Genomic DNA, 25136 nt, shown 5'->3' on the forward strand with positions numbered 1-25136 from the left:
CGCCCTTGGTCGTGTAGGGGCTGCAATTCTCATATTACACGCGGTAGTTGAGTGTGCAATTCTCTGTTGTGGAAAAGCGGAGTGTTTTGGAGCAGAAAGATGTGAAGTTCGGATGCTTCTGGAGTTCTTGTTAAAAAGTTCGGTGACGCTAGGAAAATGGTTTGCAGACTTTTCGTCCCTTTCTGGGTGACATTCTCAGCGCTGCAGAGGTTCCTGTGAAGCGCTGCTCTCATGTTTTGGTACGAATGCATTTGGTTTCATTCCTGCTGCTGCCGTTTGTTGGGATTGCAGATTGGGTCCAACGGATGGAATCCGTGGATGAGTGCCCTGTTTCCATGAATTGTCTGCCTGTCTTGTGCTTGCCCTGTCCTATTATTGTTGTGCTATTGTAGCCGAATGTGTGGCCCCTGCCGTTTGTACGTATTGCTACTAGGGACTGCTGGACTGACGCCCACACAAATTCTTTGCCAAGAACCAATATTCACCCACCTTCATTCGCAAATGCATGGCATACAAAGTTTGCAACGTGGATTTGCTATGAGGTAATTTTTAAATCATGCTTCCCTGTGTTAAAAACAAATTCTGCAATATGATATCCAGATTCCTCCGAACACTCGGACATATAACAGCACAGAAACCGAGGGACTCACTCAGACAACAACTCACGAGAAAACAAGGCCCAATACCCCATCATGTGCATTTCAAACGTGGTTGACGAGATTCCACGCATGGACTGCACGAAACACGACATAGGAGAAAGAGGCTGACAACTGGAGAGCTGCATTCATAATTTCATCTGGACTGTAAAAACGCCTTGGACAGCTGTTCCTTGCAGTTATAAACAGAATATTGAATGTCTCTGATTCCAGGGCTTGGAATTTGGATGATATGACAGTCTGTAGCACTGGTTACTTCCTTGTGTGAGGTAACTCCTGATGGAACACATGTCACACTCTATTGCTCATTGAGAAATACATCCAAAATAGGAGCTTAGAGCAGCATTTCTGTTGTCCTTCTAGTGCTGTCCCTGACATGCCCTGTGGCACTGCACTTATTCTGTGTTTCCTGAGGGTTCGGCACATGCTTCCACGATCGTTTTATAGGCAGAAATCTGCATTTTCGCTTCAATAACGGGTGTATGAAGCTTAGGTCCACCATTCTCCATTTCATTTTTCTCTTCTTATGGACAACTGCAATACAGTAAAAGATCAATTGATATTGAAAGATGATATAAAGAGGCGTGTGAAATACCGAGGTTTTAATGACATTTATGCAATGGTGAGAGAATTACCTTGATTCAGGAAATAAGGATGTAAAGTCTGTTTGGCTGGAGTTGAGGAACAGTGAGGAATGGACTCACAAGCATGTGCAGTTTACAAGCCCACTCGCAGTAACCACAAAGCGAAATAAATCGTACAAGGTGACAAAAATGGCAGTAGTCATGCGTGATCTTAACTTCCCATCTAAAACTCTCGGTTCTATTGTAAAAACGTTTGGAGAACCAAAATAAAAAAAAATCCCACATGTCCCATAAAACATCACGAGGGATATCTTGGTAATTGATTACTCTACTAGTGACTTAATTTTCCTATTTTCTTGCAAACCATCTCTTTAATTGTGAGCATCAGAAACGGCTTTGTTTTGCCAGCAAGAAATAAATATGTGATTAACCTTTCTTCGTTTCATGTATAAGAACACTGAGACTCCTCTGCACCGCACTTCTTTTTTTTTCTATCGATTTTAACACTAGTGTGTCTTTTGATTCTTCCCAACAAAGTATATGACCTCGCATTCCCTACATGAAACTGCATCTGCCAAGAATGCTCTAATTGTTGGAGGGAATCCTGAGGAACAGAATGTACATGTATTTGGAAAGGCAAGGACTGATTCGGGATTATTAACATGGCTTTGTGCGTGGGAAATCATGTCTCACAAACTTGATAATTTTTTTGAAGAAGTAACAAAGAAGATTGATGAGGGCAGAGCAGTAAATGTGATCCATACGGTCTTCAGTAAGGTGTTCAATAATGTTTCCCATGGGAGACTGATTGGCAAGGTTAGATCTCATGTAACAGCAGTGGACCTAACACCAACCCTTGTGTTACGGCGCCAGGACCTAAACACCAAGAAGAACATGTTCCATCAACGACAACACTGTTTTCTATTGGCAAGCCAATGACTGATCAAAGCTGGAAACTCTCCCATAATTCCATTCCTCCGCATTTTGTATAACAGCCTATTGTGGGGAAACTTATCGAACAACTTGCTGAAACCCATATACACCACATCAACCGGGTTACTGTCATCTACCTGTTTGGTCACTTTGTCAAAAAAGTCAACGAGATTCGTTAGGCAAGGCCTAACCATCACAAAACTGTGCTGACTGTCCCTGATCAGATTATTCTTTGCGAGATGGTCATAAATCCTATCTATAATAACCTTTTCCAACACGTTACCAACAACTGCAGTGAATTCACTGGTCTGTAATTACCAGGGTTGTCTCTACGAAACTTTTTGCACAAGAGAACAACATATGCTATGCTCCATTCCACGGGCTCCATTCCTGTATACAACGATGATTTGACGATCAATTCCAAAGGCTCATCAATGTCTTCCCTTGCTTCCCAGAAGGTTCCTAGGACAGATCCCATTCGGCCCAGGGGACTTGTCTGTTTTCACAATCTTCAGTATTTCTATTACCTAATCCTTGTGAACCTCAATCTCTACTACACTAGACGCAAGTATCTCTGTATCTTCCTCGCCAACGTTTTCATTTTCTATCGCGAACACTGTCGAAAAATATTAATTTAGTGCTTCCCCTACCTCCTCTGACTCCACACAAAACTTCCCACTATTATCCTTGATTGTCCCAAATTTAACTATCGTCATTCTTAGAGATAATGCTTTAAATACAGAACATTTCTGATGAAGAACTCGAGTTTCCCAAGTCTAATCAAATTACCGGTCTGGTTTGCAAGATAAGCTTTCTGAACTTCGAGTAGAAATTGTTCCAGTGGGAAAGCATTCATAACGTACGTCAGCAGGACACGAGCCTACGTGGGGAAACCCCCAGAAAACTTCTAATTATTCAGCTTAAACACCCGGCCATGACTACAGACAAAGCTGTAACGTTGAGCAGTGACCAAATCAGCCGATATCTCATTGAAAGCTGCCGCTGACTTGAGTTACATGTTTCCATCTCCATTCAATACCTTTGCTGTCATTTGTAAGGTGCGAGACACCAATGTAAAAGAAGAAAAGCACAAAGATAGGACAAGATATTTGCAGCAAAATTGATTCAACATTATTTATTGAAAGGAAAATCACACTTGGGAATTTGCTAGACCTCTTTGCGAACATGACCAGCAGAGGTAATCAAGGGCGCTATTGATCTGAGTATTCTTGGACATGAAAAAAACAAAGGTTAGTGACATATTCATTTCTTTTTTCAGCGAACGAAATGGTCTTTCCTGATGGTTACAATGAAAGAGATGGTTCCCAATAAAAGACAGAGATTAAGTCGCTTGTACATATACTTCAATGTGATACGATTCACTTTCAGCCCCTAATTACCCGAGAGATGGAGGGGGTGAGTTACTTTTCTTCACTCTTCAACTCGACAGCATGGAGGTACAGACATTAAACCGCGAGAGATGTAGTTCTTGAATTGAGAACCAGCGACACTGAAGGAACGAGGCAAAAGTGAGGACTGCAGATGCTGGAAACCTGATTTTAGATCAGAAAATGCTGGAAAAGCACAGCAGCATCCGAGGAGCAGGAAAGTCGATGTTTCTGTTGCCAGTCTTTCTCCGTTCCGCAAACAATTTTCGTTTTTGGCTCAGATTTCCAGCAACTGCAGCTCTTCGTATTATGTTAACATTCATAATGTTTTGGACAAAATCAATGACCTGCTAGCATCGGAAAATCGGCAGAAGTACTGGTACACCGACATGTTAGCTGAACAATACCACCAATCCATGAGCGGGAATACGATCCGGGCCACGGTTCTGAGAGTATCGAATCCTCACAAGTAAATAACAAGACAAGGCGATAGATACTATCGTATTTGGTGTAAATAAAACACCCTTTATGAACATTTTCCTTGCAAATTATTTTCAACTTGTCTTCGTAGATTTACAAAGTGGGAAAAGGCCATTCCACCTGTGTGCATCACGGCTAATCAGAGAGCCAATCATTCCAGTCGCAGTTTCCAACTTTGGCCCAAAGTCTCGTGTGTTCTAACGTTCCCAGTGCAAATGTCAATGACTTTATCCTGTGTTCTTAAATAGCACAATAATGGGGCAGATGTGTGACCTTTGCACAGCGACTTGTAACTCTTTTGAGGAACTTCTGCTCATTTTCACCCACAAAGGGAGACGCACAGAAAGATACCCCCAAAGCGACAGAGGTCTCCGTTGTGGTGAGCTGGAATTTGAAATGGATAATAGGACAAATGCAAGTTTCAAATGTGGAAGCACTGAGGGGACGTCCCGGCAGGACATCACAGGGGAGCGTCAACGTGGGGCACGGTTAAAGTCAGACATTCTCCTCGAGCCAGGTAGGACTCGAACCTACAATCTTCTGATCCGAAGTCAGACGCGTTATCCATTACGCCACTGGCCCAACAGACACGCTCACCGCTGGCAGAATGTCGATATGTAATGCCATGGACTTTCACGGAATCAGAATTAAAAAGGTGAACAAGCAGCGAAGAAAATCACCAACACTGCTTCACTTCGAAGTTTCCAATTTGTGAAGCAGTGCCTTTCACTGGCAAAGGAGAAACATTTGTCCTCAGCTGCCTGCTTCAGGGTCGCCTCCTTCTCTGCTGGAAGTTTCCATCGTTTTATTCGCAGTCCCGACGCGATTTCATGATCCACTCCAGTGAAAACGTGTCATGGTGTCGTCGAAGCAAGACCCTGCCGAAACTCTGCGAGAGACATCTGGTCATTTCGAGCTCAGGATGTGGAATCAGACGAGCTGCGTGACACCTTTTATTGGCGCCGCCGCTTCACTGCAAATTAGCGGCTCAAAACGAGCCGTTGTTAGCATCAGCTTGATTTGTACCTTCCTGTCGTGCATTTGCTGAACAACATCAGACAGATTCCGTCCGGCCCAGCTGACTTATCTATTTTCACACTCTGCAGTGTTTCTAATATCTCTTCCATGTGAACCTCAATCTCTTCTAGTCTAGACGCAAGTATCTCTCTATCTTCCTCGCCAACATTTTCATTATCTATAGCGAACTCTGTCGAAAAATATTTATTTAGTGCTTCCTCTATCTCCACTGACTCCACATACGACTTCCCACTATTATCCTTGATTGTCCCAAATTTAACTCTCGTCATTCTTTTAGTGCTCACATACCTATGGAAAGCCTTAGGGTTAACCCTGATCCTATCTGCCAACAACTTCTCATGTCTCCTCCTGGTTCTTCTCAGCTCTCTTTTTAGGTCTTTCCTGATATCGTTGGAACCCTCGAGCGCTCGAACTGAGTTTTCACGTTTTCTCCTAACATAAGACTTCTTGTTATTCTTGACCAGGGTTTCCACTTCCTTAGTAAAGCACGGCTCACGCTTTCTATATCTTGCTCCCTCCCTGACAGGTACATACTTATCTAGGACACACAGGAGCTTTTCCTTGAATAAGCTCCACATTTTTAATGTGCTCACCCCCTACAGTTTCCTACCCCACTCTACGATTCCTAAATCTTACCTCATTGCATCGTGATTTCCCTTCCACCAGCTGAAACTCTTGCTCCGTGGAGTACACCTATCCCTTTCCATCACGAAAGTAAACCTGAGAGAATTGTGATCGCTGTCTCCACAGTGCTCACCTCCTTCCAAATCTAAAACCTGGCCAGGCTCGTTACCCAGTACTAAATCGAAAGTGGCTTCTTCCCTTGAAGGCATGTCTACATACTGTGTCAGGAAGCCCTCCCGCACACAGTGGACAAAAACTGACCCATCTATAGTACTCGTACTGTAGTGATCTCAGTCAATATTTGGATATTGTCTTGAGTGTTCCAGAGATTTTCATTATCCCACAGTCCAGATGAAGTTTGTATTCCTCGCGTACGGGAGCGAGAATTCTTTCAATGTCTCAGACCAGTTCCTGTGCCGAGAAGATCAGAGTCAATGTCCCTTCCTCTACTCGGACTGACAATTTACACTTCTTCAATCTCCTATGATTCCATTTCCCAAAGGGTTTCTCAAGATTTCCAAAGCTGGAGCCTAAATTATATGGTTTGCTTCCTAAACATTTTTCCAACTGCCAACTGACAATATTTTCACAGTAACTCTTCACAATCCTCTGGCTTGCAACATGTCCAGGGATGAGAAGTCCCGTTTGGTGGAGAGAGTTCCTAGGCTGGTGAGTTTCACTTTGGAACAAAGATGGTTAAGTGGCAATTTCCTGCGGTCGTTTGTAATGATGGGAGAGGGAGCGGTGGGGAATGAGCGCTCTGACGAGCAGGAGGAAGTGTTGCCAATGACCAGAGTCAGAGAACAGAGGACAAGGGATGAAAGAGAATCTCATGAAAAGCAGCACTTCTGCTCAGGGCGTTCAATAACAACTGCAGAAACCCGATGTGTCGAGCAGTGTTTCTGGAAAGACAAACAGAGATAATGTTTTAAATGTGGAGCATTTTTGATGAAGAACTCGAGTTTCTCAAGTCTAATCAAATTACAGGCCCGTTAAGCAAAACAGGCTTTCTTAACTTTGAATAGTTCCAGCAGGAAAGCATTCATAACGTAGTCAGCAGGATTCGAACCTACGTGAGGAAACCCCAATGGATTTCTAATCCATCGCCTTAACCACTCGGCCATGACTACAGACAGCACCGCCCCCTGAGCATTGACCAAATCAGCCGTGATCTCATTGAAAGCTGCCGCTGACTTGAGTTACATGTTTCCATCTCCATTCATACCTTTGCTGTCATTTGTAAGGTGCGAGACACCAATGTAAAAGAAGAAAAGCACAAAGTTAGGACAAGATATTTGCAGCAAAATTGATTTAACATTATTTATTGAAAGGAAAATCACACTTGGCAATTTGCTAGACCTCTTTGCGAACATGACCAGCAGAGGTAATCAAGGGAGCTATTGATCTGAGTATTCTTGGCCATGAAACAAACAAAGGTTAGTGACATATTCATTTCTCTTTTTAGCGAACGAAATGGCCTTTCCTGATGGTTACAATGAAAGAGATGGTTCCCAATAAAAGACAGAGATTAAGTCGCTTGTAGATACACTTCAATGTGATACGATTCACTTTCAGCCCCTAATTACCCCAGAGATGGAGGGGGTGAGTTACTTTTCTTCACTCTTCAACTCGACAGCATGGAGGTACAGACATGAAACCGCTAGAGATGGAGTTCTTGAATTGGGAACCAGCGACACTGAAGGAACTAGGCAAAAGTGAGGACTGCAGATGCTGGAAACCTGATTTTAGATCAGAAAATGCTGGAAAAGCACAGCAGCATCCGAGGAGCAGGAAAGTCGATGTTTCTGTTGCCAGTCTTTCTGCGTTCCGCAAACAATTTTCGTTTTTTGCTCAGATTTCCAGCAACTGCAGCTATTCGTATTATGTTAACATTCATAATGTTTTGGACAAAACCAATGACCTGCTAGCATCGGAAAATCGGCAGAAGTACTGGTACACCGACATGTTAGCTGAACAATACCAGCATTCCATGAGCCGGAGTACGATCCGGGCAACGGTTCTGAGACTATCGAATCCTCACAAGTAAATAACAAGACAAGGCGATAGATACTGTCGTATTTGGTGTAAATAAAACACCCTTTATGAACATTTTACTTGCAGATTATTTTCAACTTGTCGTCGTAGATTTACAAAGTGGGAAAAGGCCATTCCACCTGTGTGCATCGCGGCTAATCAGAGAGCCAATCATTCCAGTCGCAGTTTCCAACTTTGGCCCAAAGTCTCGTGTGTTCTAATGTTCCCAGTGCAAATGTCAATGACTTTATCCTGTGTTCTTAAATGGCACAATAATGGGGCAGATGTGTGACCTTTGCACAGCGACTTGTAACTCTTTGGGGGAACTTCTGCTCATTTTCACCCACAAAGGGAGACACACAGAAAGATACCCCCAAAGGGACAGAGGTCTCCGTTGGGGTGAGCTGGAATTTGAAATGGATAATAGGACAAATGCAAGTTTCAAATGTGGAAGCACAGAAGCGACGTCCCGGCAGGACATCACAGGAGAGCGTCAACGTGGGGCACGTTTAAAGTCAGACATTCCACTCGAGCCAGGTAGGACTCGAACCTACAATCTTCGGATTCGAAGTCAGACGCGTTATCCATTACACCACTGGCCCAACAGACGCGCTCACCGCTGGCAGAATGTCGATATGTAATGCCATGGACTTTCACGGAATCAGAATTAAAAAGGTGAACAAGCAGCGAAGAAAATCACCAACACTGCTTCACTTCGAAGTTTCCAATTTGTGAAGCAGTGCCTTTCACTGGCAAAGGAGAAACATTTGTCCTCAGCTGCCTGCTTCAGGGTCGCCTCCTTCTCTGCTGGAAGTTTCCATCGTTTTATTCGCAGTCCCGACGCGATTTCATGATCCACTCCAGTGAAAACGTGTCATGGTGTCGTTTAAGCAAGACCCTGCCGAAACTCTGCGAGAGACATCTGGTCATTTCGAGCTCAGGATGTGGAATTAGACGAGCTGCGTGACACCTTTTATTGGCGCCGCCACTTCACTGCAAATTAGCGGCTCAAAACGAGCCGTTGTTAGCATCAGCTTGATTTGTACCTTCCTGTCGTGCATTTGCTGAACAACATCAGATAGATCCCGTCCGGCCCAGCTGACTTGTCTATTTTCACACTCTGCAGTGTTTCTAATATCTCTTCCATGTGAACCTCAATCTCTTCTAGTCTAGACGCAAGTATCTCTCTATCTTCCTCGCCAACATTTTCATTATCTATAGCGAACTCTGTCGAAAAATATTTATTTAGTGCTTCCTCTATCTCCACTGACTCCACATACGACTTCCCACTATTATCCTTGATTGTCCCAAATTTAACTCTCGTCATTCTTTTAGTGCTCACATACCTATGGAAAGCCTTAGGGTTAACCCTGATCCTATCTGCCAACAACTTCTCATGTCTCCTCCTGGTTCTTCTCAGCTCTCTTGTTAGGTCTTTCCTGATATCGTTGGAACCCTCGAGCGCTCGAACTGAGTTTTCACGTTTTCTCCTAACATAAGACTTCTTGTTCTTCTTGACCAGGGTTTCCACTTCCTTAGTAAAGCACGGCTCACGCGTTCTATATCTTACTCCCTCCCTGACAGGTACATACTTATCTAGGACACACAGGAGCTTTTCCTTGAATAAGCTCCACATTTTTAATGTGCTCACCCCCTACAGTTTCCTACCCCACTCTACGATTCCTAAATCTTACCTCATTGCATCGTGATTTCCCTTCCACCAGCTGAAACTCTTGCTCCGTGGAGTACACCTATCCCTTTCCATCACGAAAGTAAACCTGAGAGAATTGTGATCGCTGTCTCCACAGTGCTCACCTCCTTCCAAATCTAAAACCTGGCCAGGCTCGTTACCCAGTACTAAATCGAAAGTGGCTTCTTCCCTTGAAGGCATGTCTACATACTGTGTCAGGAAGCCCTCCCGCACACAGTGGACAAAAACTGACCCATCTATAGTACGCGTACTGTAGTGATCTCAGTCAATATTTGGATATTGTCTTGAGTGTTCCAGAGTTTTTCATTATCCCACAGTCCAGATGAAGTTTGTATTCCTCGCGTACGGGAGCGAGAATTCTTTCAATGTCTCAGACCAGTTCCTGTGCCGAGAAGATCAGAGTCAATGTCCCTTCCTCTACTCGGACTGACAATTTACACTTCTTCAATCTCCTATGATTCCATTTCCCAAAGGGTTTCTCAAGATTTCCAAAGCTGGAGCCTAAATTATATGGTTTGCTTCCTAAACATTTTTCCAACTGCCAACTGACAATATTTTCACAGTAACTCTTCACAATCCTCTGGCTTGCACCATGTCCAGGGATGAGAAGTCCCGTTTGGTGGAGAGAGTTCCTAGGCTGGTGAGTTTCACTTTGGAACAAAGATGGTTAAGTGGCAATTTCCTGCGGTCGTTTGTAATGATGGGAGAGGGAGCGGTGGGGAATGAGCACTCTGACGAGCAGGAGGAAGTGTTGCCAATGACCAGAGTCAGAGAACAGAGGACAAGGGATGAAAGGAATCTAATGAAAAGCAGCACTTCTGCTCAGGGCGTTCAATAACAACTGCAGAAACCCGATGTGTCGAGCAGTGTATCTGGAAAGACAAACAGAGATAATGTTTTAAATGTGGAGCATTTCTGATGAAGAACTCGAGTTTCTCAAGTCTAATCAAATTACAGGCCTGGTTTGCAAAACAGGCTTTCTTAACTTTGAATAGTTCCAGCAGGAAAGCATTCATAACGTAGTCAGCAGGATTCGAACCTCCGTGGGGAAACCCCAATAGATTTCTAATCCATCGCCTTAACCACTCGACCATGACTACAGACAGCACCGCCCCCTGAGCATTGACCAAATCAGCCGTGATCTCATTGAAAGCTGCCGCTGACTTGAGTTACATGTTTCCATCTCCATTCATACCTTTGCTGTCATTTGTAAGGTGCGAGACACCAATGTAAAAGAAGAAAAGCACAAAGTTAGGACAAGATATTTGCAGCAAAATTGATTCAACATTATTTATTGAAAGGAAAATCACACTTGGCAATTTGCTAGACCTCTTTGCGAACATGACCAGCAGAGGTAATCAAGGGAGCTATTGATCTGAGTATTCTTGGCCATGAAACAAACAAAGGTTAGTGACATATTCATTTCTCTTTTTAGCGAACGAAATGGCCTTTCCTGATGGTTACAATGAAAGAGATGGTTCCCAATAAAAGACAGAGATTAAGTCGCTTGTAGATACACTTCAATGTGATACGATTCACTTTCAGCCCCTAATTACCCCAGAGATGGAGGGGGTGAGTTACTTTTCTTCACTCTTCAACTCGACAGCATGGAGGTACAGACATGAAACCGCTAGAGATGGAGTTCTTGAATTGGGAACCAGCGACACTGAAGGAACTAGGCAAAAGTGAGGACTGCAGATGCTGGAAACCTGATTTTAGATCAGAAAATTTTTGAAAAGCACAGCAGCATCCGAGGAGCAGGAAAGTCGATGTTTCTGTTGCCAGTCTTTCTGCGTTCCGCAAACAATTTTCGTTTTTTGCTCAGATTTCCAGCAACTGCAGCTATTCGTATTATGTTAACATTCATAATGTTTTGGACAAAACCAATGACCTGCTAGCATCGGAAAATCGGCAGAAGTACTGGTACACCGACATGTTAGCTGAACAATACCAGCATTCCATGAGCCGGAGTACGATCCGGGCAACGGTTCTGAGACTATCGAATCCTCACAAGTAAATAACAAGACAAGGCGATAGATACTGTCGTATTTGGTGTAAATAAAACACCCTTTATGAACATTTTACTTGCAGATTATTTTCAACTTGTCGTCGTAGATTTACAAAGTGGGAAAAGGCCATTCCACCTGTGTGCATCGCGGCTAATCAGAGAGCCAATCATTCCAGTCGCAGTTTCCAACTTTGGCCCAAAGTCTCGTGTGTTCTAATGTTCCCAGTGCAAATGTCAATGACTTTATCCTGTGTTCTTAAATGGCACAATAATGGGGCAGATGTGTGACCTTTGCACAGCGACTTGTAACTCTTTGGGGGAACTTCTGCTCATTTTCACCCACAAAGGGAGACACACAGAAAGATACCCCCAAAGGGACAGAGGTCTCCGTTGGGGTGAGCTGGAATTTGAAATGGATAATAGGACAAATGCAAGTTTCAAATGTGGAAGCACAGAAGCGACGTCCCGGCAGGACATCACAGGAGAGCGTCAACGTGGGGCCGTTTAAAGTCAGACATTCCACTCGAGCCAGGTAGGACTCGAACCTACAATCTTCGGATTCGAAGTCAGACGCGTTATCCATTACGCCACTGGCCCAACAGACGCGCTCACCGCTGGCAGAATGTCGATATGTAATGCCATGGACTTTCACGGAATCAGAATTAAAAAGGTGAACAAGCAGCGAAGAAAATCACCAACACTGCTTCACTTCGAAGTTTCCAATTTGTGAAGCAGTGCCTTTCACTGGCAAAGGAGAAACATTTGTCCTCAGCTGCCTGCTTCAGGGTCGCCTCCTTCTCTGCTGGAAGTTTCCATCGTTTTATTCGCAGTCCCGACGCGATTTCATGATCCACTCCAGTGAAAACGTGTCATGGTGTCGTTTAAGCAAGACCCTGCCGAAACTCTGCGAGAGACATCTGGTCATTTCGAGCTCAGGATGTGGAATTAGACGAGCTGCGTGACACCTTTTATTGGCGCCGCCACTTCACTGCAAATTAGCGGCTCAAAACGAGCCGTTGTTAGCATCAGCTTGATTTGTACCTTCCTGTCGTGCATTTGCTGAACAACATCAGATAGATCCCGTCCGGCCCAGCTGACTTGTCTATTTTCACACTCTGCAGTGTTTCTAATATCTCTTCCATGTGAACCTCAATCTCTTCTAGTCTAGACGCAAGTATCTCTCTATCTTCCTCGCCAACATTTTCATTATCTATAGCGAACTCTGTCGAAAAATATTTATTTAGTGCTTCCTCTATCTCCACTGACTCCACATACGACTTCCCACTATTATCCTTGATTGTCCCAAATTTAACTCTCGTCATTCTTTTAGTGCTCACATACCTATGGAAAGCCTTAGGGTTAACCCTGATCCTATCTGCCAACAACTTCTCATGTCTCCTCCTGGTTCTTCTCAGCTCTCTTGTTAGGTCTTTCCTGATATCGTTGGAACCCTCGAGCGCTCGAACTGAGTTTTCACGTTTTCTCCTAACATAAGACTTCTTGTTCTTCTTGACCAGGGTTTCCACTTCCTTAGTAAAGCACGGCTCACGCGTTCTATATCTTACTCCCTCCCTGACAGGTACATACTTATCTAGGACACACAGGAGCTTTTCCTTGAATAAGCTCCACATTTTTAATGTGCTCACCCCCTACAGTTTCCTACCCCACTCTACGATTCCTAAATCTTACCTCATTGCATCGTGATTTCCCTTCCACCAGCTGAAACTCTTGCTCCGTGGAGTACACCTATCCCTTTCCATCACGAAAGTAAACCTGAGAGAATTGTGATCGCTGTCTCCACAGTGCTCACCTCCTTCCAAATCTAAAACCTGGCCAGGCTCGTTACCCAGTACTAAATCGAAAGTGGCTTCTTCCCTTGAAGGCATGTCTACATACTGTGTCAGGAAGCCCTCCCGCACACAGTGGACAAAAACTGACCCATCTATAGTACGCGTACTGTAGTGATCTCAGTCAATATTTGGATATTGTCTTGAGTGTTCCAGAGTTTTTCATTATCCCACAGTCCAGATGAAGTTTGTATTCCTCGCGTACGGGAGCGAGAATTCTTTCAATGTCTCAGACCAGTTCCTGTGCCGAGAAGATCAGAGTCAATGTCCCTTCCTCTACTCGGACTGACAATTTACACTTCTTCAATCTCCTATGATTCCATTTCCCAAAGGGTTTCTCAAGATTTCCAAAGCTGGAGCCTAAATTATATGGTTTGCTTCCTAAACATTTTTCCAACTGCCAACTGACAATATTTTCACAGTAACTCTTCACAATCCTCTGGCTTGCACCATGTCCAGGGATGAGAAGTCCCGTTTGGTGGAGAGAGTTCCTAGGCTGGTGAGTTTCACTTTGGAACAAAGATGGTTAAGTGGCAATTTCCTGCGGTCGTTTGTAATGATGGGAGAGGGAGCGGTGGGGAATGAGCACTCTGACGAGCAGGAGGAAGTGTTGCCAATGACCAGAGTCAGAGAACAGAGGACAAGGGATGAAAGGAATCTAATGAAAAGCAGCACTTCTGCTCAGGGCGTTCAATAACAACTGCAGAAACCCGATGTGTCGAGCAGTGTATCTGGAAAGACAAACAGAGATAATGTTTTAAATGTGGAGCATTTCTGATGAAGAACTCGAGTTTCTCAAGTCTAATCAAATTACAGGCCTGGTTTGCAAAACAGGCTTTCTTAACTTTGAATAGTTCCAGCAGGAAAGCATTCATAACGTAGTCAGCAGGATTCGAACCTCCGTGGGGAAACCCCAATGGATTTCTAATCCATCGCCTTAACCACTCGGCCATGACTACAGACAGCACCGCCCCCTGAGCATTGACCAAATCAGCCGTGATCTCATTGAAAGCTGCCGCTGACTTGAGTTACATGTTTCCATCTCCATTCATACCTTTGCTGTCATTTGTAAGGTGCGAGACACCAATGTAAAAGAAGAAAAGCACAAAGTTAGGACAAGATATTTGCAGCAAAATTGATTCAACATTATTTATTGAAAGGAAAATCACACTTGGCAATTTGCTAGACCTCTTTGCGAACATGACCAGCAGAGGTAATCAAGGGCGCTATTGATCTGAGTATTCTTGGCCATGAAACAAACAAAGGTTAGTGACATATTCATTTCTCTTTTTAGCGAACGAAATGGCCTTTCCTGATGGTTACAATGAAAGAGATGGTTCCCAATAAAAGACAGAGATTAAGTCGCTTGTAGATACACTTCAATGTGATACGATTCACTTTCAGCCCCTAATTACCCCAGAGATGGAGGGGGTGAGTTACTTTTCTTCACTCTTCAACTCGACAGCATGGAGGTACAGACATGAAACCGCTAGAGATGGAGTTCTTGAATTGGGAACCAGCGACACTGAAGGAACTAGGCAAAAGTGAGGACTGCAGATGCTGGAAACCTGATTTTAGATCAGAAAATTTTTGAAAAGCACAGCAGCATCCGAGGAGCAGGAAAGTCGATGTTTCTGTTGCCAGTCTTTCTGCGTTCTGCAAACAATTTTCGTTTTTTGCTCAGATTTCCAGCAACTGCAGCTATTCGTATTATGTTAACATTCATAATGTTTTGGACAAAACCAATGACCTGCTAGCATCGGAAAATCGGCAGAAGTACTGGTACACCGACATGTTAGCTGAACAATACCAGCATTCCATGAGCCGGAGTACGATCCGGGCCACGGTTCTGAGACTATCGAATCCTCACAAGTAAATAACAAGACAAGGCGATAGATACTGTCGTATTTGGTGTAAATAAAACACCCTTTATGAACATTTTCCTTGCAGATTATTTTCAACTTGTCGTCGTAGATTTACAAAGTGGGAAAAGGCCATTCCACCTGCGTGCATCGCGGCTAATCAGAGAGCCAATCATTCCAGTCGCAGTTTCCAACTTTGGCCCCAAGTCTCGTGTGTTCTAATGTTCCCAGTGCAAATGTCAATGACTTTATCCTGTGTTCTTAAATGGCACAATAATGGGGCAGATGTGTGACCTTTGCACAGCGACTTGTAACTCTTTGGGGGAACTTCTGCTCATTTTCACCCACAAAGGGAGACACACAGAAAGATACCCCCAAAGGGACAGAGGTCTCTGTTGGGGTGAGCTGGAATTTGAAATGGATAATAGGACAAATGCAAGTTTCAAATGTGGAAGCACAGAAGCGACGTCCCGGCAGGACATCACAGGAGAGCGTCAACGTGGGGCACGTTTAAAGTCAGACATTCCACTCGAGCCAGGTAGGACTCGAACCTACAATCTTCGGATTCGAAGTCAGACGCGTTATCCATTACGCCACTGGCCCAACAGACGCGCTCACCGCTGGCAGAATGTCGATATGTAATGCCATGGACTTTCACGGAATCAGAATTAAAAAGGTGAACAAGCAGCGAAGAAAATCACCAACACTGCTTCACTTCGAAGTTTCCAATTTGTGAAGCAGTGCCTTTCACTGGCAAAGGAGAAACATTTGTCCTCAGCTGCCTGCTTCAGGGTCGCCTCCTTCTCTGCTGGAAGTTTCCATCGTTTTATTCGCAGTCCCGACGCGATTTCATGTTCCACTCCAGTGAAAACGTGTCATGGTGTCGTTTAAGCAAGACCCTGCCGAAACTCTGCGAGAGACATCTGGTCATTTCGAGCTCAGGATGTGGAATTAGACGAGCTGCGTGACACCTTTTATTGGCGCCGCCACTTCACTGCAAATTAGCGGCTCAAAACGAGCCGTTGTTAGCATCAGCTTGATTTGTACCTTCCTGTCGTGCATTTGCTGAACAACATCAGATATATCCCGTCCGGCCCAGCTGACTTGTCTATTTTCACACTCTGCAGTGTTTCTAATATCTCTTCCATGTGAACCTCAATCTCTTCTAGTCTAGACGCAAGTATCTCTCTATCTTCCTCGCCAACATTTTCATTATCTATAGCGAACTCTGTCGAAAAATATTTATTTAGTGCTTCCTCTATCTCCACTGACTCCACATACGACTTCCCACTATTATCCTTGATTGTCCCAAATTTAACTCTCGTCATTCTTTTAGTGCTCACATACCTATGGAAAGCCTTAGGGTTAACCCTGATCCTATCTGCCAACAACTTCTCATGTCTCCTCCTGGTTCTTCTCAGCTCTCTTGTTAGGTCTTTCCTGATATCGTTGGAACCCTCGAGCGCTCGAACTGAGTTTTCACGTTTTCTCCTAACATAAGACTTCTTGTTCTTCTTGACCAGGGTTTCCACTTCCTTAGTAAAGCACGGCTCACGCGTTCTATATCTTACTCCCTCCCTGACAGGTACATACTTATCTAGGACACACAGGAGCTTTTCCTTGAATAAGCTCCACATTTTTAATGTGCTCACCCCCTACAGTTTCCTACCCCACTCTACGATTCCTAAATCTTACCTCATTGCATCGTGATTTCCCTTCCACCAGCTGAAACTCTTGCTCCGTGGAGTACACCTATCCCTTTCCATCACGAAAGTAAACCTGAGAGAATTGTGATCGCTGTCTCCACAGTGCTCACCTCCTTCCAAATCTAAAACCTGGCCAGGCTCGCTACCCAGTACTAAATCGAAAGTGGCTTCTTCCCTTGAAGGCATGTCTACATACTGTGTCAGGAAGCCCTCCCGCACACAGTGGACAAAAACTGACCCATCTATAGTACGCGTACTGTAGTGATCTCAGTCAATATTTGGATATTGTCTTGAGTGTTCCAGAGTTTTTCATTATCCCACAGTCCAGATGAAGTTTGTATTCCTCGCGTACGGGAGCGAGAATTCTTTCAATGTCTCAGACCAGTTCCTGTGCCGAGAAGATCAGAGTCAATGTCCCTTCCTCTACTCGGACTGACAATTTACACTTCTTCAATCTCCTATGATTCCATTTCCCAAAGGGTTTCTCAAGATTTCCAAAGCTGGAGCCTAAATTATATGGTTTGCTTCCTAAACATTTTTCCAACTGCCAACTGACAATATTTTCACAGTAACTCTTTACAATCCTCTGGCTTGCACCATGGCCAGGGATGAGAAGTCCCGTTTGGTGGAGAGAGTTCCTAGGCTGGTGAGTTTCACTTTGGAACAAAGATGGTTAAGTGGCAATATCCTGCGGTCATTTGTAATGATGGGAGAGGGAGCGGTGGGGAATGAGAACTCTGACGAGCAGGAGGAAGTGTTGCCAATGACCAGATCAAAGAACAGAGGACAAGCGATGAAAGGAATCTAATGAAAAGCAGCACTTCTGCTCAGGGCGTTCAATAACAACTGCAGAAACCCGATGTGTCGAGCAGTGTATCTGGAAAGAGAAACAGAGATAATATTTTAAATGTGGAGCATTTCTGATGAAGATCTCGACTTTCTCAAGTCTAATCAAATTACAGGCCTGGTTTGCAAAACAGGCTTTCTTAACTTTGAATAGTTCCAGCAGGAAAGCATTCATAACGTAGTCAGCAGGATTCGAACCTACGTGGGGAAACCCCAATGGATTTCTAATCCATCGCCTTAACCACTCGGCCATGACTACAGACAGCACCGCCCCCGGAGCATTGACCAAATCAGCCGTGATCTCATTGAAAGCTGCCGCTGACTTGAGTTACATGTTTCCATCTCCATTCATACCTTTGCTGTCATTTGTAAGGTGCGAGACACCAATGTAAAAGAAGAAAAGCACAAAGTTAGGACAAGATATTTGCAGCAAAATTGATTCAACATTATTTATTGAAAGGAAAATCACACTTGGCAATTTGCTAGACCTCTTTGCGAACATGACCAGCAGAGGTAATCAAGGGAGCTATTGATCTGAGTATTCTTGGCCATGAAACAAACAAAGGTTAGTGACATATTCATTTCTCTTTTTAGCGAACGAAATGGCCTTTCCTGATGGTTACAATGAAAGAGATGGTTCCCAATAAAAGACAGAGATTAAGTCGCTTGTAGATACACTTCAATGTGATACGATTCACTTTCAGCCCCTAATTACCCCAGAGATGGAGGGGGTGAGTTACTTTTATTCACTCTTCAACTCGACAGCATGGAGGTACAGACATGAAACCGCTAGAGATGGAGTTCTTGAATTGGGAACCAGCGACACTGAAGGAACTAGGCAAAAGTGAGGACTGCAGATGCTGGAAACCTGATTTTAGATCAGAAAATTTTTGAAAAGCACAGCAGCATCCGAGGAGCAGGAAAGTCGATGTTTCTGTTGCCAGTCTTTCTGCGTTCCGCAAACAATTTTCGTTTTTTGCTCAGATTTCCAGCAACTGCAGCTATTCGTATTATGTTAACATTCATAATGTTTTGGACAAAACCAATGACCTGCTAGCATCGGAAAATCGGCAGAAGTACTGGTACACCGACATGTTAGCTGAACAATACCAGCATTCCATGAGCCGGAGTACGATCCGGGCCACGGTTCTGAGACTATCGAATCCTCACAAGTAAATAACAAGACAAGGCGATAGATACTGTCGTATTTGGTGTAAATAAAACACCCTTTATGAACATTTTCCTTGCAGATTATATTCAACTTGTCTTCGTAGATTTACAAAGTGGGAAAAGGCCATTCCACCTGTGTGCATCGCGGCTAATCAGAGAGCCAATCATTCCAGTCGCAGTTTCCAACTTTGGCCCAAAGTCTCGTGTGTTCTAATGTTCCCAGTGCAAATGTCAATGACTTTATCCTGTGTTCTTAAATGGCACAATAATGGGGCAGATGTGTGACCTTTGCACAGCGACTTGTAACTCTTTGGAGGAACTTCAGCTCATTTTCACCCACAAAAAGACACCCCCAAAGCGACAGAGGTCTCCGTTGGGGTGAGCTGGAATTTGAAATGGATAATAGGACAAATGCAAGTTTCAAATGTGGAAGCACAGAAGCGACGTCCCGGCAGGACATCACAGGGAAGCGTCAACGTGGGGCACGGTTAAAGTCAGACATTCCCCTCGAGCCAGGTAGGACGCGAACCTACAATCTTCGGATTCGAAGTCAGACGCGTTATCCATTACGCCACTGGCCCAACAGACGCGCTCATCGCTGGCAGAATGTCGATATGTAATGCCATGGACTTTCACGGAATCAGAATTAAAAAGGTGAACAAGCAGCGAAGAAAATCACCAACACTGCTTCACTTCGAAGTTTCCAATTTGTGAAGCAGTGCCTTTCACTGGCAAAGGAGAAACATTTGTCCTCAGCTGCCTGCTTCGGGATCGCCTCCTTCTCTGCTGGAAGTTTCCATCGTTTTATTCGCAGTCCCGACGCGATTTCATGATCCACTCCAGTGAAAACGTGTCATGGTGTCGTCTAAGCAAGACCCTGCCGAAACTCTGCGAGAGACATCTGGTCATTTCGAGCTCAGGATGTGAAATTAGACGAGCTGCGTGACACCTTTTATTGGCGCCGCCACTTCACTGCAAATTAGCGGCTCAAAACGAGCCGTTGTGAGCATCAGCTTGATTTGTACCTTCCTGTCCTGCATTTGCTGAACAACATCAGATAGATCCCGTCCGGCCCAGCTGACTTATCTATTTTCACACTCTGCAGTATTTCTAATATCTCTTCCATGTGAACCTCAATCTCTTCTAGTCTAGACGCAAGTATCTCTCTATCTTCCTCGCCAACATTTTCATTATCTATAGCGAACTCTGTCGAAAAATATTTATTTAGTGCTTCCTCTATCTCCACTGACTCCACATACGACTTCCCACTATTATCCTTGATTGTCCCAAATTTAACTCTCGTCATTCTTTTAGTGCTCACATACCTATGGAAAGCCTTAGGGTTAACCCTGATCCTATCTGCCAACAACTTCTCATTTCTCCTCCTGGTTCTTCTCAGCTCTCTTTTTAGGTCTTTCCTGATATCGTTGAAACCCTCGAGCGCTCGAACTGAGTTTTCACGTTTTCTCCTAACATAAGACTTCTTGTTCTTCTTGACCAGGGTTTCCACTTCCTTAGTAAACCACGGCTCACGCGTACTATATCTTACTCCCTCCCTGACAGGTACATACTTATCTAGGACACACAGGAGCTTTTCCTTGAATAAGCTCCGCATTTTTAATGTGCTCACCCTCTACAGTTTCCTACCCCACTCTACGATTCCTAAATCTTACCTCATTGCATCGTGATTTCCCTTCCACCAGCTGAAACTCTTGCTCCGTGGAGTACACCTATCCCTTTCCATCACGAAAGTAAACCTGAGAGAATTGTGATCGCTGTCTCCACAGTGCTCACCTCCTTCCAAATCTAAAACCTGGCCAGGCTCGTTACCCAGTACTAAATCGAAAGTGGCTTCTTCCCTTGAAGGCATGTCTACATACTGTGTCAGGAAGCCCTCCCGCACACAGTGGACAAAAACTGACCCATCTACAGTACTCGTACTGTAGTGATCTCAGTCAATATTTGGATATTGTCTTGAGTGTTCCAGAGTTTTTCATTATCCCACAGTCCAGATGAAGTTTGTATTCCTCGCGTACGGGAGCGAGAATTCTTTCAATGTCTCAGACCAGTTCCTGTGCCGAGAAGATCAGAGTCAATGTCCCTTCCTCTACTCGGACTGACAATTTACACTTCTTCAATCTCCTATGATTCCATTTCCCAAAGGGTTTCTCAAGATTTCCAAAGCTGGAGCCTAAATTATATGGTTTGCTTCCTAAACATTTTTCCAACTGCCAACTGACAATATTTTCACAGTAACTCTTCACAATCCTCTGGCTTGCACCATGTCCAGGGATGAGAAGTCCCGTTTGGTGGAGAGAGTTCCTAGGCTGGTGAGTTTCACTTTGGAACAAAGATGGTTAAGTGGCAATTTCCTGCGGTCGTTTGTAATGATGGGAGAGGGAGCGGTGGGGAATGAGCACTCTGACGAGCAGGAGGAAGTGTTGCCAATGACCAGAGTCAGAGAACAGAGGACAAGGGATGAAAGGAATCTAATGAAAAGCAGCACTTCTGCTCAGGGCGTTCAATAACAACTGCAGAAACCCGATGTGTCGAGCAGTGTATCTGGAAAGACAAACAGAGATAATGTTTTAAATGTGGAGCATTTCTGATGAAGAACTCGAGTTTTTCAAGTCTAATCAAATTACAGGCCTGGTTTGCAAAACAGGCTTTCTTAACTTTGAATAGTTCCAGCAGGAAAGCATTCATAACGTAGTCAGCAGGATTCGAACCTACGTGGAGAAACCCCAATGGATTTCTAATCCATCGCCTTAACCACTCGGCCATGACTACAGACAGCACCGCCCCCTGAGCATTGACCAAATCAGCCGTGATCTCATTGAAAGCTGCCGCTGACTTGAGTTACATGTTTCCATCTCCATTCATACCTTTGCTGTCATTTGTAAGGTGCGAGACACCAATGTAAAAGAAGAAAAGCACAAAGTTAGGACAAGATATTTGCAGCCAAATTGAGTCAAAATTATTCATTGAAAGGAGCTATTGATCTGAGTATTGTTGGATCTGAAACAAACAAAGGTTAATGACATATTCATTTCTTTTTCTGGCGAAGGAACTGGTCTTTCCAGATGCTCACAATGACAGAGATTTTTCCAAATTAAAGAAGGCAATTAAGTCCCATCGCACGCTGACACCATCGTGAGCGCTGCTGTTTCACAATGCCACAGAGGCAGGGTCAATTCCCGCCTCAAGCAACTGAATGTGTGGAGTTTGCACAATCTCCCTGTGTCTGTGTGTGCTTGCTCTGCTTTTCTCCCACAGTCCAAAAATGTACCGGTTTGTTGAAATGGCCGTGCTAAATTGACGTGGTTAAAGGAGAGGAATGCATTTGGGCTCGGGCGGGTCGGTGTGGAGTTGCTGGGCTGAAGGACCTGTTTGCACATTGTAAGTATTTTAATCTACAGTAATCAATGACCAAGGTATGGCGCACGTTGTTCGGTGGGGCATGTATGAGTTTTCGATTGTTTTTCTTCAAAGTTTCTTTACAATTCAAACAGGAGAGGAAGAAGGGAAATGAATGTCTCCCATAATTCTTGCCTTCTTTTATCATTCACAGGCGGTATTTTTTCCTGTACGTTTTTTGTTACACTGTGGTTACTGTTAGTGTTCTTGTAAGCTGCACCGGCTGGTTTCCTCTTTCCTCAATGTTCCTCATCTCTACCCAAACACACTTTCCATCCTTATCTCCTGTATCAAAGTGATCTCTAACCATTGCATAATTGCGACGGAAAGTGAGCTTTTCACACGCCTGTGTATATTATTTCCCAATATTAATTGATCGTTTACTGTGTTGCAATTGCGCACGAGAAGAGGAAAACAAAATCGAGGCCGGTGGTCCTGGATTTCAAACGCACGTAATTGCAGCTCAAACGCAGATTACTGCACACAATGCGCTCACGGAAGCATGCACCGAACCGTCAGGAAGCACACAATAAGTACAATGCTGTCTGTCATGTCAGGAACAGGACTAGAAACACAACAGAAATACGTCTCTTGGGTACTATTTTGGACGTATTTCTCAATGAGCTATCGTGTTTTACATATGTTCCATCGGGAGTTACCTCACACAAGGAAGTAACCAGTGCTGCAGACGGTCATATCATCCGAGTTCCAAGTCCCGGAGTCAGAGACACTCAGATCCCTGTGTGTACCTACAAGGAACAGCTGTGCATGGGGTTTACAGGGTAACTGAACTGCCTGAACGCAGCCCGATGGTCGTCTGTCTGCTTCTCCTCTATCGTTTTATGTGCAGTCCCTGCGTGCAATCCTGTTAACTACGTTTGTCTGGCACAAGTCGGGCATTGGTCACTTGTCTCTGAGAGAGGCTGTTGGTTAATGTGTTGTCATAATTCCGAGTGTAAGGAGGAATCTGGCTGTCAGTTCCTAGAAACTTACTATAATAAATGGAAGCGTGCTTTTTAACTTGCCGCGTGGCATATACTCGTTGCAAAGTTCGTGCACTGCGAATCACGTTGCGGGACTATCCAATTTTGGCAAAGAATTTGTGTGGCAGTCATGAGTTGCCACGACCAGCTATCCCGAGTAGGAATACGGACAAATGGCAAGAACAACAAATTCGATTAGAGCAGCACAAGGTTAATGTGTCAGTGCAAACAGAAGGCAGCCAGAAGATTTCTGGGTGTAGGGCAATCACCAAAGGAACCTTTTCATATGAAAGTCTGTGCATCAGTAGAACCTGGGACCAAAGTAATCTACATTGGTTATTCATATTGCAGACAACTTGCTTTGTTCCTCGTTTACTCTGAAAGTGAATAGACATAGTTATTTCACCGTTATTTCGAAAGAAGATCCTGCATTGAATCTGTTCACCGTTTTTTGATGCTGTGGCAAAAAGGTGGGCAATCGCGATGTGAAGTGTTGCTATACTTTCATTTCCTTCATTACTGTCCTGGTGAGGGAGAAAGGTGATTGGCTCTCTCGATCAGATGGGGGCACCGGCGCATTGATGGCCTAATTTAATCACGGATATAATTGGAAATGTTCACTTTTAATGGTTCGTTGTTGTGTTTTGTTTTATGATACTTGAGCACTTTCTGGGACTTGGCAATACACTAAATCTCCAGTAGGTTTGGAATTGCATTGCTGTTATTTGTGCGAGCAGTTCATGTCAGAGACGACTCACAGTGCCTCACAGACAGCACTTAAGCTTCGGTGTGTCTGATCATGGTACTGCCTTTTCAGTTTTGATTCTGTTCCACGTTAAGAGCTTTCAGTTTTTGGATTCGCTGGAGAGCAATGTGGGTAATGCGATACGTGAGGTATTTTTCTTCAGCCAATATCTTTGATGGCGAACTTGGGAAAGTGTCAAGAAGGATGGTCATTGGCAGCGAAAACCTTCATCTCTGGATCGGTTGGGCTCATCCACTCTCCAAACAAAATAACCAAACTCGCTGGCTGAGTAACAAACAACATGCGTTTTTTTTTTTGCAAATGGTGTATTCAAACTGTTGCCGGTGGCTGGAGCATCTCAGACTTGTCCAGAATGGAAACAAATCCCGCGATCCAACTTGCCCTTGCTGAATAGATAACCGAAATTAATCCATACATTTCTGCCAATATTTGTGCCTTATCTCTCCGAGGTCTTCCTGTCTATACACCCATTCAGATGCCTTTGAAATGTTGTGAGTGCACCAGACTCTGCCACTAAATGTGGCAAGTCATTCTACACACACAAAAGTTCTGTGTGAAAAACATGTGTCCGTCACATCCCTTTTCAATTTTTCCTCTCTCACGTTAAACGTTTGCCATGTAGATTTGAACTCGCGTGTCTTGTGAAGAAGTGCTCCCTGACTATTTACTCTGTCTGTCTTCCTCATGATTTTATAAGCTTCTGTGAGGTCAAACATAAGCACTGAAGCTCCTGGGAATCTGACGAAGCCTATTCAGTTTCGTTCTCATGTCCAAGCAGTGCAAACCTTGCAAATCCTTGTAAAGGTTTTCTAAACATACACTTGCAAGAAGTTTGTCCAGCTGCAGCACTTGTTTGACCGCGTGGCCACTCTGGAGCTGCGGATGGACTCACTGTGGAGTGTCAGAAATTCTGGAGAGTTATATTGCCTCCCAGGTGCTCAGGCCAGGGATGTCGCCCATCATCTGAAGAGCATTCGAAAAGGAGATCGTGAACAGCCAGTTGTCTTGGTGCATACAGGCACCAACAAAAAAAAAACGAGATGAGGACCTGCAGGGAGAATTCAGGGAGCTAGGAGAGAAATT

General features: G+C 44.2%; 9 non-coding genes across 9 annotated transcripts; all 9 read right to left on the minus strand.

Moving 5' to 3' along the window:
- Positions 1-4550: 4550 nt before the first annotated feature.
- On the minus strand, positions 4551-4623 carry trnar-ucg (transfer RNA arginine (anticodon UCG)). The gene has a single exon. It is a non-coding gene; the product is annotated as a tRNA-Arg (tRNA).
- A 2128-nt stretch (positions 4624-6751) lies between these two features.
- trnas-aga (transfer RNA serine (anticodon AGA)) lies at positions 6752-6833 on the minus strand. The gene has a single exon. It is a non-coding gene; the product is annotated as a tRNA-Ser (tRNA).
- Positions 6834-8266: 1433 nt separating this feature from the next.
- trnar-ucg (transfer RNA arginine (anticodon UCG)) lies at positions 8267-8339 on the minus strand. The gene has a single exon. It is a non-coding gene; the product is annotated as a tRNA-Arg (tRNA).
- A 2127-nt stretch (positions 8340-10466) lies between these two features.
- On the minus strand, positions 10467-10548 carry trnas-aga (transfer RNA serine (anticodon AGA)). Its single transcript has one exon. It is a non-coding gene; the product is annotated as a tRNA-Ser (tRNA).
- A 1432-nt stretch (positions 10549-11980) lies between these two features.
- trnar-ucg (transfer RNA arginine (anticodon UCG)) lies at positions 11981-12053 on the minus strand. The gene has a single exon. It is a non-coding gene; the product is annotated as a tRNA-Arg (tRNA).
- A 2127-nt stretch (positions 12054-14180) lies between these two features.
- trnas-aga (transfer RNA serine (anticodon AGA)) lies at positions 14181-14262 on the minus strand. Its single transcript has one exon. It is a non-coding gene; the product is annotated as a tRNA-Ser (tRNA).
- A 1433-nt stretch (positions 14263-15695) lies between these two features.
- On the minus strand, positions 15696-15768 carry trnar-ucg (transfer RNA arginine (anticodon UCG)). The gene has a single exon. It is a non-coding gene; the product is annotated as a tRNA-Arg (tRNA).
- A 2126-nt stretch (positions 15769-17894) lies between these two features.
- On the minus strand, positions 17895-17976 carry trnas-aga (transfer RNA serine (anticodon AGA)). The gene has a single exon. It is a non-coding gene; the product is annotated as a tRNA-Ser (tRNA).
- A 3619-nt stretch (positions 17977-21595) lies between these two features.
- On the minus strand, positions 21596-21677 carry trnas-aga (transfer RNA serine (anticodon AGA)). Its single transcript has one exon. It is a non-coding gene; the product is annotated as a tRNA-Ser (tRNA).
- Positions 21678-25136: the final 3459 nt, after the last annotated feature.

The sequence above is a fragment of the Chiloscyllium punctatum genome, chromosome 29 (assembly GCF_047496795.1).
Source record: "Chiloscyllium punctatum isolate Juve2018m chromosome 29, sChiPun1.3, whole genome shotgun sequence".
In the NCBI taxonomy this organism is placed as follows: Eukaryota; Metazoa; Chordata; class Chondrichthyes; order Orectolobiformes; family Hemiscylliidae; genus Chiloscyllium; species Chiloscyllium punctatum.